The sequence below is a fragment of the Protopterus annectens genome, chromosome 1.part1 (assembly GCF_019279795.1).
Source record: "Protopterus annectens isolate FY-2018-M chromosome 1.part1, PAN1.0, whole genome shotgun sequence".
Taxonomy (NCBI): domain Eukaryota; kingdom Metazoa; phylum Chordata; order Ceratodontiformes; family Protopteridae; genus Protopterus; species Protopterus annectens.
The window spans coordinates 331,376,006-331,388,038 of NC_056726.1; the positions used below are offsets into that span (position 1 = coordinate 331,376,006).

Consider the following 12,033-nt stretch of genomic DNA (forward strand, 5'->3'; position numbering starts at 1 on the left):
TTCTCATTTTGTGCTGAAATTAACCTATCCCATTTGGTTATAGTTTGGCATTACCCATCTTATGGCTAATAATTACATGTAATGAGAATAATTTGAATCATGCCATAGATAATTTGAGGGGACCAATGCATGGGCTAAATCATTTAAAAGCTGCTTCTGTCCATTAGTAATACAGGGGGCAGTTCTGTCAGAAATTGTCTGTTTCCCCTCCATTGATCTATATTCCATTTGAATATGGACAGAGATGAACTTTGTTTTATCTGGATGGGAAGTCTATTCCAGAGCAGCAGTATCCCCTGTGCGATATACCTGTCCTGCCAAACCATTCTGTTGATGTTGCAGAAAAGGTGTAGATCCCTAGACAGAGTATGTCTGATGCCATTATACTTAATGTTGTGCAGTAAATCCATCTGTTTTGAGTCGGAGGATGGCTTGTATTCCAGACACAGGTCACCTTTTAGCAGTCCATAGGATATCGAGCATAGTGACATCTTGTGTAGTATGTCTTGGTTTACTTAAGTGATTTGTAATTGGTATATGACATTTTTTGATATTCTATTAGCCAAATACAGGCCTAGAATTTTGTCTCTGACAGTGTGACTAAGTAGTAACTTCGCCTGTTGTTTTATTAATTATTTAAATTTGACACGGGATGACTGTGAAAATTTATGCTATGGAAGTTTGTTCCATATATCAAGTAGGCATCATGACAAACTTCTGTTACCAAATGAGTTAGTTCTTCTTATGGTATGTATTAACGTAGTATGCCAGACACAGGTCACCTGTTAGCAATCTGTAGGATACCGAGTATTATGCTATCTTGTGTAGTATGTCTTGGTTTACTTAAGTGATTTGGAATTGCTATAGGACATTCTTTTGATATTCTGTTAGCCAAATGTGGGCCTAGAATTTTGTCTCTGACAGTGTGACTAAGTAGTAACATCGCCTGTTGTTAAGCTAATTATTTAAATTTGACATGGGATGACTCTGATAATTTATGCTATGGAAGTTTGTTCCATATATCAAGTAGGCATAATGACAAACTTCTATTTCCATATGAGTTAGGTCTTCTTGTGGTACGTATTAACGCATGCCAGACAGAGGTCACCTCTTAGCAGACTGTGGGATACTGAGTGTACTGATATGGCTTGAGTCTGGCCATGTAAGATATGTTGTATCCTTTTAGTAAGGAATCTCTGTGGGTGTTCCAGTTCATGTGTCTGGACAGATACTAGCCAAAAAGGGCATTGTATTCAATGACTGGCCTAATGAAGGCTAAGTATAGGAGAACAATGACTTCACAAGATCAAGACACAATCCCTTTGCTTATAAGCTGTGCAGTATAGAAGGACTTTCTTACTACAATGGACACATGTTGGTCAAAAGTTAGGTCACCGTCCACATAAGTTCCCAAATCCTAAACAACTGGGTTAACTCTTACGGGTGTATTGTCAGTGTCGTAGTTCCCCGGGGGTATATGCCTTCCCAAAGGATACAATAATGCATTTTTTTTATCATTTAGTTTCAGTCCATGATTTTGGCAGCAGTTACTTATTTAGAACAAACCTTCCTGCATGATGGCTAAATCATTTTGGGATTCAATGACTGTTCCTAGCTTGCAATCATCTGCAAAGTTAGTCAGCCACAGCCCTTTGGTATTGCCTTTTAATTCAGAAAAGTAGATGTCAAACGGGATGTTCCAGCCCAGAAGCCTGGGGGACACCACTGGTGACTGGTCTCTTTGTGGAGGTAACTCCCCCTATTTTGATTATCTGCATCCTATCTGTGAGACAATTTGCAGTCCTTCGGGTGACATAGGGTTTTATTCCCAGTCTGTTTAGCTTTTCTTCTCTGTCTGAGTGGGGGAAGTGTGTTAAAAGCTTTGGCCAGGTTCAGGTATGCACTGTGTACCATTTTGCCGTCATACATTCCTTTGTTGACCTTTTCAAAAGAATTCACCAGACTGAGCACGCATGAGCTGCCCATGATGAATCCAGACTGACATGGGTTCAGTGTTTGGAGGTTCCCAATGTCCTGATTGATTCTATGATGAGTCTTTCCATGGCTTTGCATATGAGACTGGTCAGATTTATGTTTCTGTAATTGCTTGAGTCTGTGAAAGGTCCTCTGTTATGCAGGAGGATGACTGTAGCTGTTATCCATTCACTTGGCACTAAGCCTGTATGTAGGCTGAGATTGAACAGTGTTGTTAGTGATGTGTCTAAACTGTGCTTCACGCTATTTAAGATGCATTCGGAGATATTTCAGGACCCACTGATGCACTATTTTTCAGCTTTTTATAGCACTTTTAGGACCTGATCTTATGTGACAGATGATAGCGAGACCGTTTTAGGTATATTTTGAGGGGCAGACAGAGGGGAGAGAGGGGTAAAGTTAGAGCTAAATTTATCAACCACTAGATTCACTATATCTCCAGCCTCAGTGTAAGTAACATTGTTCACAATCAGCTCAGCACATTGCTGTGTTGTGCTTTTGAGATTATGAACATAACTAAAAAAATGCCTCTTGACTGTCTTTGGCTTGGGTAGCTGTTTTAGTTTCAAACTTGGCTTTGATGGATTTTATTAAACTCCTGTGTTTTTCTTTTTTTTTTATTTCAGTGATAAGGGCTCTAATATTCTGGGAATTACTCTTCTTACTTTTGGTCAAAATTGTTTTCTTTTCTTTTTATTATAAAGCTTGTTGATATTATGGTTCCACCATGTGGGTTTGTTTCTGGAGTTTGCCCTGCACTTATTTCTATTGGGTAGAGCTGCATCTGTGCAGCTGTTTACATGCTGGTATAGTGTTGCGGTGTACGCTTCTGCATATTTAGTGGATTTAACTGGGTTTGGTGAGGATTTGAAGCTTGCCAATGTATCACTTAGAAGTAGATAGTCTGTCTTAAAGAAATTTATAGATACCTTATGCAGAAAGGATCTCTGGTTTCAGTTTTATTTCTATGGAGACTGCTTTATGGCCAGACCTAACAAGTGATGAATATATGCAGAGGATGGTACAAGATGCTCCCATATTACTAAAGGCAAAATACAAGATGTTATTCCCGCTAGTGGGCACTCTGACTAATTGTTCCAAGGCATTTGTACTGATAATGTTGTGCACTAGTGGTGGTGTAGGTTTCCCAGTCTATAGTTGGATAGTTTTGATCACCTATGAAAATGGCATTGATAAAAAGTGATGCTAGTTCTTGTAGGTGTTTTGCTTTCTTGTGTCATAGAGGGGGTTATGTAACTAGTTAATATATGGTACAGGAACATTTTGGATGGCCTATAGCCTATCCAGTCTCCATACGTATTTACTGGTCAGTTCAGGAAAATGTAGTCCCTAAAATATGGAAAAGATCCTGTATTATTCCCTTGCACAAAAGTGGCAACTCCATCGACCCTTCAAATTTCAGGCCCATCTCTATTTTATTCCCATCTCAAAAGTCCTAGAAAAGTGTATTCAAACATTGCAGTGTAGTGTATTCACAAACAACTCATAGCACATATAATACAAGAAAATCTCCTCACCCCTAACCAACATGGCTTCAGCCCTCACTATAGTACTACTACCACTCTACTGACCTTTACTAACTCCATCTCCACTTCTCTGAATAACAAAAGCTAGTATCTTCCCTTTTCATTGACCTTTGTAAGGCTTTTGATACTGTTTCACATAACCTGTTGCTCTCCAAACTTGCTTCCTTCAACCTCTCTACTCCACCCTTAACTGGTTCCCTTCATACCTATCAAACAGAGCCCAATCTGTCAAATAGATGTCAGCTACTTCTCCATTCCTTCCCGTTCTTACTGGAATCCCCCAAGGCTCCATCCTGGGTCCCCTACTATTTAACATTTTTACTAATGATCTGTTCCAATCCTGACCTCGCTCCAAAGTCATACAATATGCTGATGACTCTACGATCATCTCTACCTCTGACAATCTAACCTGCCTACATACCCTCAAAGAAGATGCATTACACTCTGTTGAAAGATGGCTCACTACGAACCAAATTCTACTTAACCCTGATAAAACTAAACAACTTCTTTTCATTCCCAAACCTCTCCAGCACCTCAAATATTCCTTCTCAATCTCTTTCCTAAACAGCACAACTATTCTGGCTGAGTCGCACACTAAACTTCTTGGTATACTCATAGATGACGAACCAAATTTTGACTCCCACATCAACAGCTGCATCAAAAAGACCCACCAGAAACTTGGACTGCTATACAGAAATAAAAAAATCCTTATACAAGAATCCAAAGTATCCCTTGCCCAAGCCTACAGCCTAACTGCTTTACTATATGCCGCCCCTATTTTCACTAACCTCCAAAAAAACCTCTTAAACAAACTTGAACTAACATATAATAAAATTGCTAGGTTTGCCACAAATCTCCCCATCTCTCTCACCACTGCCTCTCCTTAAAAAAACTAAACTGGCTAGAGTTCCATAAAAAACTCCTTCTGCCTCAACTTCACATGACACATTTCGTCTTACTACAACCCCTAGCCTGTCCTTCACTAGCAACTCTCGTCCCCCCCCATCACTAACCATGAGCTTCATAGCTCTGACCAACACCTTCTCCAAGTTTCCAAACCTAATAAAAGTATAGGTAAAGGTCTTTATAGTCATGTAGTCTCCACAACTTGGAACAAGCTCTCTCTCCATATTAGATCTCACCAAAATTCACTCAACTTCAAACTTGCCCTAAAGGACTACCTACGCAACTCGTAGACCTGCCCCTGTAAAGGCCCTACTTGATGCAATTTCCTCCACAGCCCTCTTCTCCCATCAAGCCACTGCCTCTATTTCCATCTTCCTAGACTCTCATGTTTGTAAGTTTTCTACTTCTGTTTCAGTAATGTATGCAACTATCTTCTGAAACACTTTTTACTGCATCAGACAACTCTCACCTCTATCTTTCTTGCTGTTACCCTGCCCCCTCCCCACTATTTCCTGGACTTGACTCTATGCTCTAAGTAGGACTTGCCTATCCTCTAGTTCTTCTTTTCTTCTTTCTCCTATTCCCTACCATACAACCATGATCTGTTATATATTATTATAAGTTTATTCATTTCACCTTTTTAAGAATGTTTAAGACAAATAATATTTTCATTATATGATTTTGTTTATGTCCGTATTTTCACTTTTGTTTATATCTGTAATTCACTTTTGTAACTAATTGTAATCATTGTATCTGGAGTTTTTCTCCTCAGGTCTCTGCTGAAAAAGGGCACCAGCCCAGCCAGACCAACCCGGTTAACAAATGGCAAATAAAATAAATAAAATAAAAATAAATAACCATAGACCATCCCTGATAAAGCAGCGTCATCTGTTGGTTATGTCCTCCCAGGCTGAGAAATATTGGATTCCCTAAGAATGACACCAGTAACTAAGTGAATTGCTAAATTCATAATCATCTGCTGTTTATATTGTGGAATCATCCTTAGAGAAGATAGAATACTGCTCGATGCTAGGCTCACACCTGTCTTGGACACATAGTCTGAGAGCTCCATCATGTCTCTCTTCATATAGTCCATGGAGTATCACCTGAATTCATTGACACCAGCATGACGTTTGACGGAGTCATACTGGTACTTGTTATTCGAAGACTTGAGTGCATGCATGATCTGATGGATCCTGGCATCAGACAAGCAATTAGCTGTCAGTCTTTCCTTGCTCAGCCTGGCAGGAGACTCATCTGTATGTCTTATAATGCAGTCTTCTGCTACAAGAATGTTTGATTGGGTCGATGCCTGCCTTACGGGCTTAGCAACTGTGACTTTGGGATGCGTTTGTGTTATCTGATGAAGTAGGCTTAATTTGCTGAGTGTGCTTTGTGCCTGTTTTGTGTTTTGGAGGTCTTTGAGGTTTAGCCAAGTTAATCTTTAGAACGTCAGCATATGACAGTTTATGTGTATTGTGATGGTCTTGGAGACCTATGAGGTGTGGTGTACTGCTGACGATTTTGGTGTCTGAGTTTACTGTGTGTGAGATTTTTGCCTCCAAGGATATTATATATTTACATCTCTCACACACACTGTATTATGCTGTTTGAGTAATAGATGATTGTCAGACATCATGAGACAATTCTTATGCTGTCTGAGGATACCCATCTCAATCAAGCTAGTTAGAGAAGTTACGGGGAAGTGCTGATCCATGATATTGATAGGAATAACTCTGGGGGCAAGGTTAACTATAACTGCTTGGAATTTTGTTTTAGAATAACATTTCAACTGAGTATTTACGTAAAGTTGAGTAGAAAACAGCTAGCCTGGAAACTTTCTTCTGCTACCAGCAAGAATCAATAAACTAATTGTAGTAAAAAAAACTCCCTAATTTGATACTAAAATCAGTGCAAGCAGTATCAGTGCACTCAATATTAGGCTATTTTATCAAAGACTTTTAGCCTGGTGAGTAGTTAAAGGGGAGATCTTTGCAAAATGATACTTATGTGCTTATTGTCAACAGCCAATAAACAGGGAGAGGGACGGATTTATGTTGTCAAATTGTCATAAGGGGTAGGTGACAACAGGCACACTGGGTTTAAGAACACAACTACAACAGAGTGAGTGGCAAGGAAAAACAATTAGATGCTTAATTCTGAGATTACTGGGCTGGAGCTGCCTTAATGCAGAGACAAGTATTGAACTAGCCTGACATACATTCAGTACATTAGAATGAAACTAAGGTTTAACACCAGCAGATAGACTACTTAAACAGCAAAAATGCAGTGCGACTTTGTACAAAAATTATTAATCGAGGCTTAAAGACCTTAGCTAAAGCATGCAGATTGTTAAAATGTATTTAAAAATCAGATCAAGACATTAAAATACTTCTCTATTTCTATGCAATGAACTATTAAAGCACTATTGCTGTTACTATTTTTGAGATTTATAGTACTAAGAAGATCTCCCCTCTCTGTCCCAGTTGATTCCCACTAGATTACCTTCTCCTTGGAAAACCCTTGAGGCCTGTAGAGTCCACAATTGTCAGCCTTATGCCTTTCATACCTTCCCATAAACACCCACATGGATATCTGGGGAAGAAGGAGGTGGGGGAGCCGTGGGTCATCCCGCTCTGTGAAGTTTGTCATCAGGGATGTTATGCATGTATGCTGGGTGAATCTGGATTCTGTTCCCAAACAGACAGGTGCCCTTTATAATTTTCACCCAGCTGAATGTAATGATATCTTAACAAGGCATGTTAGAGCAAACTTTGCATAATTTCTTCAGTGCATCAGAGAAATCAGACATTTTGCCAATCTGCCTCTTGAAAAATTGTCTAAACACTTGGGCATGGACAAGTGAATATTCTCTTCTGTGGTTGTGCTTTGATCCCTGAGATTTATTTTTTAATTTATCCAGGTTCTGGTCTTTCGTAATAAACCAGGTGCTGCAAGAGCTTTTAGCCATCCCTGTACCTGGCCTCAGAGAGGAACTTGTCAGGACTCAGTCTGTAGATTACACAGTAGGTACTATCTGGCTTTCTCCAATTTTGTCTATGCTGATGTTGCTGTTAGGGGAACTGGCTAAGGCATGTGCCTTTTCAGGTTACAGTGACTCAGACTCTCCTCAGTCTTGCAGAAGCTCAGGCAGTCCATCATAGATGCCTTATTCTAGGAGAATTTCCTTTCACTCAGCTTTCATGGAACATCATGGATGGCATAAATGGAAGTAGGCCCTCACTAGTTTGAAAGAAGTTGTAGCTCCCACTCCTTGTTATTTATCTTTTAGGCCTAACCAACCACCCCAGGAAGAAAAAGAAGAATCTCTTGAATGCCATTAAGGACCCTAAAGCATCACGGTATCTTGTCTCCACTGTTTGTATCAGTCTGACAATGGGTCTCCCTTTCCTACAGCCAAATATGTTTTTGGTCATGGTGATGGATGCTTTGCTTCTGGGTTTGGGAGCTCATAGTGGCTTTTCCATGGTTTGAATGAAGTAGTTTGTACTAGAGTGAGAGGAGAGAGAGAGAGAAAGAACAGCACATCAGGCATTTGGGGTTACATGCTTCATTTTGGCCGTAAATCTAAAACTGCTTCCTGTGCCTTTCCTTAGCCACTTTAAAAATCTTTCATTATGTGGCACTAGAACAAAGAAAGGGGTACTGCTTGTACTCTGTATGTAGAGAGACAACTTGTTTTTTGCCGTGAGCCGTAGAAAATTGACATCACTCTGGAGTGTGCCAGTCATGTGGACAAGTAGGACTGTGGCCCGTAAAGGTGCTCTACATCTCTCCCCTCCTTTGAAGAACTTCATCCATCTGAGAAATGTAATGTGGATTATCAAGAGGCTTGCCTATCCACAGTATGGGTTCTGTAGGGTGATGACACTGAAGTTTGTTTCTTGGAACATGCTCTTTGTAGTGGCCATCACCTTTACATGTAGGCTTGAGGAGCATCAGGACCTTGTGTAAAGAACCATACCTGGTCCTTCACAAGGATAAGCTGTCCCCTATGGCTAACACATATTTCTTGTTAAAAGTGGGCTCTTATTTGTCCCTGGACCAGTCTATTCATGTCCCTTGTGTTTTTGCAGAGGCCTTCATTACTTGAACCAGTTCTTGCTGCACAAGTTTAGGAAGATAAATCAGTTATTGCATTCCCTGTGCTGTGGGGATAGATATGTTGTGAATGGAAAGCAGATGTCTTCTAGTTGCATTGTCAGCTGCATTACTAATGGCTGTCAGTCTTACCACCCACTAATACTGCAGACAGACCCCTCGCCACTAGAGGAGTATCTACCTTTAGTTCATAGGTAAGTATTAGATAAAACCTCATTCTCAGTCACCAGTCAAAATAATACTCCTCTCGAAATAGTCTCTAATGCTAAACTACTAGGAGTCCTGATCGATGACCAACTAAAGTTTGATAACCATCTACAAGTAAATATCAAAAAAACACACAAAAATATAGGCATGCTTTACCGCCGCCACCGTTACATCTCTCCCTCCACTAGGCTCACCCTCGCCAACACTTAAGTTATCCCATCCCTCCTATACGGTGCCTCTATCCTTACTAACCTGCAATCATCCCTGAAGACTAAACTCTCCTCTTCCTCTAATGAAATAACAAAATTTGCAACTGACCATAGATCCAATTCCCATCACTGCACTGCCCTACACCAACTGAATTAGCTTGAACTGTCCAATTATCTCATCTATATTCAACTTGTCCAAGCACACAAACTTATTTTCACCCCCTCTCTCTGTCCCTCGCTTGCCACCACCTTTAAAATGCACCAACCAAATAAACTTTTGAAATCTAATTCCCAAAATCTAATTGAACTGCATAAACCTGCCCGTCCACCAGACAAACATCTATTGGAATTCCCTCCCACCTCTCATCCGTACCACCAGCAGCCTCTTCATTCAAAACCTTACTTCACCCACCCCTAACTTCACTATGGGAATGCTCTTGCTCCCACCCCACATAATCTCCCTACACTATAGCTACTCTCTGTAAGCTATAATTCACAATAGCCTCCCATTGTTTTGTACCCCTAATAAACTCTAAGAATGGTACAGTTCAGTAGCCTAGAAATTAACTGCACAAATAGTACTCTTATTACATTGTACTGATATGTGCACTCTACTAATATGTGTTTTTCTATTTGTTTAATTTTGCTTCATTTGTGCACATTACATTTCTCTAATAACTTACTCTTATGTTAAATCTGTAATTTGTAATTTTCTGGAGCTTTTCTCCCCAGGACTCCATTGAAAATGGGCTCCTCGTGGCCCAGTGGCATATCCTGGCAAACAAACTATAAATAAATAAACAAATAAATTAACAAGGGAACCCATATCCCTTACAACAGTGTCTGATTGGAGGGGTGTATCTACTGTTTGGTATCTGAAACTGTTTTGTTTACCAAAATGAACTATGGTACATTTTATTTACCTTTAATTTGAGACCATAGTCTTTGCACCAGTCGTTAACATGTTCTTCGCCATGTTAGACAATTCTGAGTCAGTTGATGATCGAATAATTTACAGTCATCTGCAAACTTGCCTTCGCCCAGAATGATACCACAGTATAAGGACAAAATGATTGACTTCCAACAATTGGCTGTGCTTCTGGTGTCATTCAAAGGGAATCCAGTATCTGTCTGCCTGGGACGACATGATCGACAAATCAAGATGTTTTGCCAGAGATGGTCTGCACCTGTCACCCCTGGGATTCAGGATACTGGCTAAAGCTCTTGCCACCCCTATAGTGCCTTTTTTAGGCAAGGTTCAAAGGACAAAACCACAACCGTAACAGATACAAGCATGCAAAATCTGAAGGTAATGCTACTCAATGCTAGAAGTCTAAACCTCAAAATGCACTGTCTCGAGGCACTCCTAAAAATGGAAAACATCAATATCTGTTCAGTAACTGAGACCTGGTTCAAGACTCCAGAGAGCATCCCTGCAATACCAGGCTACAACTCTTACCACACTTTTCGGCCACCAAACCAAGACCGAAACACTAAAGGTGGAGGAGTGTCCATATTCACCAAGGATATTCACACCTCCAGGCTAGTTGCCTAACACAATGCATCTGAAATTCTCCAGGTGTGCAACTAACACTAGGTAAGACTGCAATCCAAATTGTAGCTTGCTACAGATCCTCCACCATGCCCCAAGATTCTCACTACATCTTTCTAAACATACTGGAAAATATTAAGAAACAACCAAACACACTAATACTGGGTGATTTCAACTACCTTGCCATTAACTGGGAAAACTACTTGGGTACCAACACCTTTTCCCAACGGTTCTTGGAATTCATAAATTCCAATGCCCTGGATCAACTAATCCATTGTCCCACCAGGGGCTCCAATATCCTAGACCTGGTCATTACCAACATGGGAGATAGATGCTCCACACCAGTGGTCACCCCATCATTGGTCAGGTCTAACCATAAGCAAATCACCCCTGACTTCTACATCCCACCCCCACCCCCCAGTAAGTAAACCTCTGTAAAAAACTTCTCCTAAGCCAACTTCATGCTACTTAAGTCAGAAGTGACAAACTTCATGGCACCCATGCAGACAGGAGCTGAATGTTCGACTACTGAATCAAACACTAACGCACTGTAAGAGCACATCTACTCGTGCATGAATCGTGCCATCCCAAATAGAACCAAGACTCTCTCCACCAAAAAAAAGAAGCCAATCTGGTGGTCCCCTGCCATAAAAAAACTATACAACAGAAGGGAGAAACTGTTGCAGAAAAGAGGAAAATCCCAGGATGCAAAAAACTCCCTTACCAGCCTCAGTAAGAAGCTGAGATCCCTCATAAAATCCTCCAAAGCTAGTTATGAAAATAAAAGTGCCAAAGATTCTAAAGGCAACCACAAGGCATTCTATAGTTATGTCAATAATCTAAATGGCAATGCTCAGATCTGCTCTGAGCTACAACAGAATGGCATTAAATATACTAATTCCAAGGATATTGCTAATATCCTGGTAGATCGATTTAGTGCCAACTTCACCCCCCTCTCACCCCCTAAAGGGCCCATCTCAATACCAAAAGATTGCCAAATTCCGGGGTCACGGCCACACAGGTAGAAACCGCACTCTCCAAAGGTAAGAATGCAGCATCCATGGGACCAGATGATATCCCAAGCTGTGTACTACATGAACTACAAAATGAACTGGTACCTCACCTAAGTGTCATGTTTAATCATAGCCTCACCTCAGGCTTCATGCCCACTGAGTGGTGCACAGTTACAGTTATCCCACTCCACAAGGGGGGATCCAGGGAACTACCGTCCTATCAGTCTGACGAGCCTGATCTGCAAGGGCATAGAACGCATTATCATGGAACTTATAAACAAAGACATTGGCAACCTTCAAACACTGGACCCCACCCCATTTGGGTTCGTGAAGGGCCGATCTTGTTTCCTGAACCTGACTGACTTCTTCGAATCAGTCTCCAGAGCTGTGGACGAGGGTAAGGCAGTCCACACAGCCTATCTGGACCTCACCAAGGCCTTCGACACCATCCCCCACTCATAAATAAACTTACTAAGCTGGGC

The 12,033-nt window shown here is 40.8% G+C and overlaps 1 protein-coding gene across 10 annotated transcripts in view; it reads left to right on the top strand.

The window, feature by feature from the left end:
• The window catches only part of TCF4 (transcription factor 4), a 2,211,973-nt gene that overhangs the window by 1,122,443 nt on the left and 1,077,497 nt on the right, over positions 1-12,033 (top strand). The gene's annotated exons all lie outside the window — the stretch shown is intronic.